General features: G+C 35.9%; 1 pseudogene; it reads left to right on the forward strand.

Annotated features, from left to right (window-relative positions):
• The first annotated feature begins 5,829 nt into the window (after positions 1 to 5,829).
• On the forward strand, positions 5,830 to 5,948 carry LOC112469281 (annotated as a pseudogene).
• The last annotated feature ends 2,496 nt before the right edge of the window (positions 5,949 to 8,444 follow it).

Here is an 8,444-nt window from a genome sequence, read left to right on the forward strand (position 1 = left end):
AATGCAAATCTTAGAGACATTAGTTCATAAACGGGAATTGAAGTCAATGAAATGTCCTCCCAGCCCCCACTAATTTCTACCTCATCTATTCTTCTCAAGGGTAACTCCTTATACTTTGTGTTTCAGCTTAATGTTACTTCCGACAAGGGGCTTTTCCCTCTTACTCAAGTAGGAGGCACCATGTCCTGAGTCTCTTGACCCTCAGCAATCATCTCCTTAAATGCTTGTCCTCCCAGCAAGATCACTGAGGGCAGGTACTATGCTCTTATCATTCCCTTCAATGTACCCAGTGTCTAGCAGGATGCTTGGCACATGGGAGATACTTAAGCAATACATGTTGATTGAGTGATTGAATAAATGAATAAAGAAAATTGTTTAGGAAAAATGAGTACCATGAGAAGAAAACCTCAGGGTCAAATTGAGAGAGGGAGAGAGAGAGATCAAATAAGATGAACATTTAAAGTGTCCTTTAAAAGCCAATTATTGATCTTGGCCATTGTATGTTGTATTTCCTTCTGTTTCTTTCTTTCTTTTTGGTATGTAGTTAAAAAATTTAACATAGTTATTATTCCATATACACAAAATTGGTTTTTTTCCCACTTAATAGTTCAACACAACTATTTTCTTATATTTGAAATGTCTTTATTTTTTACTTAGACTTTATTTAATTTTTTAGGTTAGACAGTAAGTTCATAGGCACTCCTTTGCTATATAGCAGTGCATTTTATTTATACAGGGATGGTTTCAGAATTCCTATCAGTTCATCTTTAAGCAATTGGTCATTCACATGTGCATACAGTCATTTAAAAATGTGAGGTTATATATAGGATTTGAATGTCGACCTCACAGAACTCATTGTAGGATGGAGGAGACAGTCATGAACACAATTAACTATAAAAAGATGAGTACTCTAATAGAGGTCTATGCTAAGTACCATACATCTACAATGAGTGAGGGAGCACCCTACAAATGTTCACTTAAGTAAATGCCTGCTTCAGGGTGATATTTTATTTTTTATTTTTATTTTTTATTGTGTCTTTAAAATATCACAGGTAAGTCTGAGGAATCATCTGACATCTTGGCATTTCTATAGCTGGACAACTTTGACCTTATTCATCAGCCTACTGAACTGTTCCTTTTTTCAGAAACAAATATCATCCAAATTTTTTCTGATATCCTTGTTTTTAGCTGTTGCAACATGTTGAATCAAAAGCAGCTGATTTTGATACATGTTCAATGTCATTTCCTTCAAGAATTAACTCATCTTTCTGGGTTTGAGATACTGAACAGGCAACACCTGACCTCATCCAAACCCTGCAGATGTATTTCTCACCCAAGAACTTTCGAATTTCAACAAGAGAACCATTCTCTTGAAAAATGATGTTGATGGGGAAGTGAGCATACACAGACCTCATCTTGTAATGGAAGCCCAGTGTAATATCCTCAATCATGTTCCCTTGATCATGTTCTGTACACAACTATGGATAGTGCGAACAGTAGCCACTTCCTTTCTGTTTCTCCACTATTTGTCAATCTGGAGCCTCTCCTTTTTCTTTTCAATGAGACTGAATTCTACACTGATGTGACTGAAGTCTCTCCACAGGGTGCCTCTGGGGCCCTTCACAGTAACTGAGCCTCCCTTCAGAGAGAGGTCCACATTTTCTGGAATGTCGACAGTCTGATTGCTAAGATTGGTCTTCATCCTCGCAGTATATGCAGCAAAGCCAGGGTGATATTTTAAATTAAATACAGTTGTGTTCTCTTCTTAATTTTGTATAATGTACAATTCTAGTTTTGAATATTTCTCTTTTTAAACTTTAGAACATATGTTTGCTTACTTCTCTACTTAGAGGGAAGGAAAAGTGGCATTTATCAATTACTTGCTATGTACTTGGCACTGTATAAGGTGAAATTATTCGTATCATTTATTTAAATCTTCATTATTTCCTTTAAAACAGCTGTAGTTATCCTTGTTTGACAGAAGAGGAAATTAAGGCTCAGAAAAGTTAAATTATCTGCCCTTGATTATGTGAATCATAAGAAAAAAAAAGAGTATTCAAATCAAGGTCTGCCTAATACAAAGGACCTTGTGCTTTTATTATATTCTAAATATGTAACTCAGTCTGATTCTTAAAGAACATTTAGATCTTGAAAAGAGACTTTTGTATATGTAGAACATCTATATAGCTATACCACATTTCACATACAATGTTTTAATATGTTATAGTGCCCAATAAAGCTATTATTTGGTTTTCCATGCTAATATGAAAATGTTATGACACAGAAAATGACATTTGTAGGTCACCTCATACTTTCTTTCTGTCAATAGTTTTACCCTCTTCCCTTCCTCCCCTATGAAGACTCTTCCCAGATCTATTAAATAGAAGAAAAACGACAAGCTCATTTGAGTCTCAATTGTCTTAAATGCTTTGTGGTAGCAGTAATGATAGACAATAAATCTCTCTAACAAATTATTGGTCAAAGGAAGAACACAGCAATACTTGAGTAGTGATCTTCAGTTGTTTTCTGTATGTACATTGCATTTTCCCGACCAGAACAGCATTCCTCAGGCAATGCCCTTTCCATCTCCTTCTCCTCCTCCACCTCCCCCTCCCCTTACATTTCTCTTCTTGTCCCTCTCCCTTTCTTTTTCTCCTTTTCTCCCTTTTTCTCTTCTGCAGCTTCTCACCAGAGTACAGGATATAGAGTAAGTCCTTTATAAATATATGTTCAGTTGACAGGAGCGGGAGCCAGCTGAGCTGATCTCATACTATGTCAGCTGCTGAATAATAGAGAGTGGTCTGTGTGATTAATGTATTTATGTATTCAACTTATATTAGCAATATCCTCCTTGCCATCTTTCTACCCCGTGTCCTCATCCCTCAGCCATGCATTTGTAGAAAGGCACTCTATAAAGTGTGCTTATTAATAAAACAAGCAAGAGGAGGCATGCACTGTAATAAAGGTGTTAGGGAGTTATTTATCTGAAAATATATAAACAATTCATGTAAATGTTCTGCTTCACACGTATACACAGATTGTAGATGTAGCCAATCAACAGTTCCTCAGCAAAAGCTGAGATTGAAAAGGACATATTTATAAGAAGTTGATGTTACTACCCCAGCTAAGTGTAGTTTTATTTTCTTTAATGTTTCTTAGGAATGTTACACACAATGTAGTTAAAAATGTCTCTATTCAAAGTCATATCTGATATTTTATTTCATAGAAATGCATCGTGTAAAGCAATAAGCAATGATTCCTTTTAATTAAAATAACCCAAGCTGAAAAACAACCTTAGAAAAAATTATAAGTAACTGTTCTTTAGTTACCAGGAAGAGAGACAAAACATTTTCCGGATGATGCGCCTATCTTTTCTTTTTAAAAACTACTTTATTGAGATATAACCTTTTCAAGCAGAGATAGAACCAGTTAGGATTATTCAGTTTTTACATGCACACCAATACAGAAAGGATATTGTAGGTCAGGTCTACTTAGATTTAGTTATATTAGGTACAACAATGCTTAAAATACTTAAGGTAGTACCTTTTAGCAAAAGGGGTTTTATGAGACTCACTTGATTCATACAATTTATGAAGGGTTATAACTAATATTTACAAAGTAGACATAGCTATCTACATGTTTTTTTGGTTACGCTATGAATTTTTTAGACCATCAAAATCTTTTTTTTTTTTTCATATGGAAAATTGGCATCTCTCCACTGGCCAGGAGTAGCTAGTCATCCTTAATGAAGCACATGCTGTTTTGTTGGCTCAATTCTCTGGGGTCTGCCTGTGTCCTGATTTCTGGATCTATTCCACAATGTCTTGATCTATTTCTTCAGAAACTCTGGCTGTTGGCCTATAGAAAATTGTTGCTTGGCAAATTGTAGGGACTTTAGTGTTCTCATTGTAGACCCTTTTGGGTTAAAGCCAAGGTTTTGATAGTGTTAAACGCTTCTGGGTTTACTGTGGGGGCCGTCCTTGTCCTTGCTGGTGGCTTTCTATATTCTATCTTTAGCTATCTGGTGTGTCCTCTGTTTCTTCACCTTGTGGAATGGGAGATGTTGGATTTAATTCTTATGGAAAACCAGCAATTTTTGTCAGGGAAAGTTTTACTGGAAGTATTATATGGAAGACTAACTCCTTTAGGAAATACTTCCTACATAGCCTGGTACCTGGGAACAGAGATTCATAGGTTTCTTTACTTTCAAGCAATCCATAGCCATTGCTGTGCTATGCTCCTAGGATCAAAGGGCCTTTGATCATCCTTTTATTTTAAGTGATATCAGTCGATTGCTAACTAAAATATGCTAGTTATACTTTCTATTTAGATATGTTTTATTTAATCTTGTTTATTCATTCAATTTTGGGATGACAGTTCTAAAGCATTCTTTTTTTTTGGTGACTCCTAGCTCTTTTTGCAACTTTACTGTTCAGCTCAATAATGGATGGAGATGAACACCTGACCCAAAGCCACTCTGTGTTGACCTGCTAATGGATAGTCAGATTCTCTTTCTGGGAATTTGAATAATGAGGGATCCAGACCAGTCATTTGGCAGTGACCTATGGCTCTATATATGGCCATGAAGACATCAGGCTAATGGCCATGTTGGAACTTTGGCTGGACTTTGGTCAAATTCCAACTCTAATCAACCATATGAGCAAAAGGGTCTGGTACTACGATTGATACATTAAAGGAGTTGTTTCTCTACCAGAAAATAAATGGGGCATAGAAAACAATAATAAATGTCTCCTCACATTTTTTGATTTTTGAGAATTTGGCATATTATTTACCTGTCTCACTATCTCATTGACTTTTCTTTTCCCTGCTAAGAGTCATGGATCTAAGAAACTAATATTATTTGGGTAAGTAATACATGTGCTCATTGTTAGGAAAATTATAAAGAAGTCTCAAGGTAGGCTAGTTTTGCAATATACTTAGAATAATACTGGACTTGGGATGGCTACACATGACATTATAAGGTACTTTCCTAAGCTTGTCTGTTGCTCAAGAGAAATGAACTGCAAGACAATGAATAAGTAGCTGGAGTCCTGGAAAGAGCAGGGAGTATTCCCACGGGAAATGTTCACCAGGCTAGTTTGGAAAAATGTCATGGGTAAATCACCATTTTTATTCCATATTTAAATAGTTGCTGGTATTGGCATCTTGTTGCTCAGAACAGAAGTTAAACTCCAGAGGAGTGGGAGGGCTCTAATCTTCTAAAAGCACAAAGACTTTATTCCTGGAGGCTCTGAACTTATCTATGATTAAGTAGAGGCAATATAACTGAAGCCAATTTGGACAGCCTCAGAGAGTAGAATTATCTATTGTACAAGGGAAAATAATGACTGCCACTTGTTGTGTGACAACATGTGCTGAAAATGATATTAGGTAATTTATTATTTCTATACTTATAGTAAGCATGCAGCATAGGTATTATTATTTTTATTTTACATACCAGGAAATTAATGTTTAGAGAGATTGTCTCGTTATTTGCTAGTGAATGAAATGAAAACCCAGGCCTTTTGATTTCAAAGACAGTCCTAAAAGAATCCTGCTTTGTCACACTTTGGAGGATTTCTTATATTTTTCAATAAAACCCAGCACACAGAATAGATCATCTACACTTTACTTTTGGACAAATGGAAAAGTGACTGAGTCCTTAGATGTATCCTAAAACAAACAATAAAAACATCCAAAATACCACATTGTGACCAACTTTCATAACAACCAATTTCATAATGTCATCCTTCAATCAAAAACATGCAATGAATCCCCTAGGGGAGAAAGTCTATGCTATTTAGATTGACATTCAAAGCTCTTGGCCAGGTCTATAGCTATGCTACCCTGAACAAGCCCAATCCCGTCTAATCTCGGAAGCTAAGCAGGGTCGGGCCTGGTTAGTACTTGGATGGGAGACCACCTAGGAAGACCAGGTGCTGTAGGCATAAAAAATAAAAAATAAGGGATTGTAAACTGACCAGGTCCTTGCAATCTGTGAGGTCAACCAAGGGTTGCCTTGCCTAAAAAAATTTAAAAAACAAAACAAAACAAAAACAAAAACAAAGCTCTTGGCCAGAATAGTCTCTGAAATGCTCAGTATGAACTAATCTTATCTTTCTAGACTCCTCCCAGTAGAATATTAATCTTGGGCTGCATCCAAACCTGACGTTCTGCTTTTCTCTTTTGCTTGCCACCACCAGCCACCACCACAACCTCTTCCTCTGTGTGAAACAGTCCTCATTTGCTTTATTCTTTGAATTTTAATGTTTTTAGTCTGTATTTTGTATATGGCTAAATATATTATAGCCCACTATAATTATTTAAGAATCTCTACTAGAGTCTCTTTATCTGGAAGAAGGGAGCATGTCTTAAATGTCTTTCCTTACACATGGCCAAATATTTTATTCCATGATTATTATAATCAAGTTAACAGATTCTCACTTGATACGATAATGATAATAGCTATTACTTATTGAGTATATATTATGTGCAAGATAGTGTGAGGCATTTTATATAAATTATTTATTTCTCAGTCCATGATAATGCTTTTGGGGAGGAAGGCATTGAAGTGGCTGGCCTGTGACTCTATCTTCCCTGATTACTAGGGGAACACTCCTGGGAAGAAAAAGTGATGGCAGGTGGCTCAATATAGTCTCCTTGGAAACATAAAAAATGGACTTCCAGTGAAAAAGATTAGTAATTTTTTCTAGTAGGATATTCCTAGTCTATGGATGCCTTCAGGAGGATGTTCTTATTTTAGGATTACTTATCGTAAGCAAACCAATTGATGGACTTATGAAGCATGGCTCCCTGGTGACTATCATGTATGAACTATCTGGGGATATAAAATGGAAGTGTCTTATAACTTGAATGCTCCCCACTATGTGGAGTTTCCTTAGAGATCTCATCTATTATTTTGGGCCAGGGAGCACATGTCTAAAGCACAAAGAAAGAACCTAGGATACCAGAGACTGTTTCAGACTTCTCTCTGCTTTGCCTCTACCTCTTAATTGTTTATATCTCCTGGAATTTGTGAATGAATATGCTATATTACATGGGAAAGTAGACTTAAAGTTGAAGACAGAATAAAGATTGCTAATCTACTGACCTTAAAATAGGGAGATTATCCTGGATTGTCTAGGTGAGCTCAGTGTAATCACAAGGATTCTTAAATGTGGAGGACAGAGACAGCAGAATCAGTGATGCGATGTGAGAAAGACTTAGCCAGTCATTGCCGGCTTTGAAGACAGAAGTGGTCACAACCCAAGCAATGCAACCAATTTCTAGAAGCTGGGATAACCAAGGAAGTGGATTCTTCTTAGAACTTTCAGAAGGAATGCAACAGCCCTGACATCTTGATTTTATTCAACGAGATCTGCTGCAGACTTCTGACCTCCAGAACGGCAAGATAAATTTGTGTTATTTTAAGGCACTAATTCCATGGTAATTTGTTACAGCAGCAATAAAAACTAATACTATAGGATATATCCTACATATCTCCATTTGTAAGATTACTTGCCCAAGCTGACTGACTGTTAAGTACGTTTAAAGCCTACATTTCAAGCCAGGTCAGCTGACCTTACCGTCTGTATTCTTCTGCTCTGTTTCACAAACTCTGCCCTTATTAAAGAATGCCCCTGTAGAATTTTCTCTTGGATGGTAGTTAGAGTTCCTGGTTTTCTGTTTTTATTTATAACACTTTCTTCTGTTGCATTCAAGTTTGCTTGCTTCCTAGTAGGGGAAATCATTTCCACTCACTGTCATACCTAGCAGAGACTTTCTTCCAGGTTTTTAAATGGGACTTAAAAAGTAGAATTAAAATTACTCTGAATATTAATTTGAGCTGTTGCAGTAAGAGTGATTCTGATTCAGAAGTCATATAAATTAAAAATATTTGCAAATCTTTGAGAAAGAAAAATTTCTTACCTGCCTAAATTAAATAAAGTTAAATTTAATTCATATGAATATACCAAGTTAGTGTGGCATGGCTTTAAATAGTATCTTATGTCAAGAACAATTTTTACTGTTTACAAGATTAGATAAGAAGTGTTTGGAGCCAGAATAACTTTTGTTTAAATTCAAGTTTCTACTTATTTGTGTGATCCTGCAATGATTATCTCTGAGCTTTAATTTCTTGACTTTTAAAATGGTGATAACTAAGGTTCAACTGAGAATTCATGTGGAAAACATTGTAATCCATAAAACACTATATAAACATAAGGTGTAATAATTGATATTGTTATGAGATTTGAGAGGGAATATATGCTCATTTGCTCTAGGAAAAGTTTGGCTGATTATCATTTCCCTAAGGAATTACTACTGTCAATTTTGTTTGAACAATTACTGGCTGATCAAGGAAAAATTATGAATCGGTTTCAACAATACACATTATTATTACCTTTCCCAAACTAATTTAGCACACAGAGGTCCGTCAGTGTTCA

The sequence above is a fragment of the Pteropus alecto genome, unplaced genomic scaffold (assembly GCF_000325575.1).
Source record: "Pteropus alecto unplaced genomic scaffold, ASM32557v1 scaffold146, whole genome shotgun sequence".
NCBI classification, from domain to species: domain Eukaryota; kingdom Metazoa; phylum Chordata; class Mammalia; order Chiroptera; family Pteropodidae; genus Pteropus; species Pteropus alecto.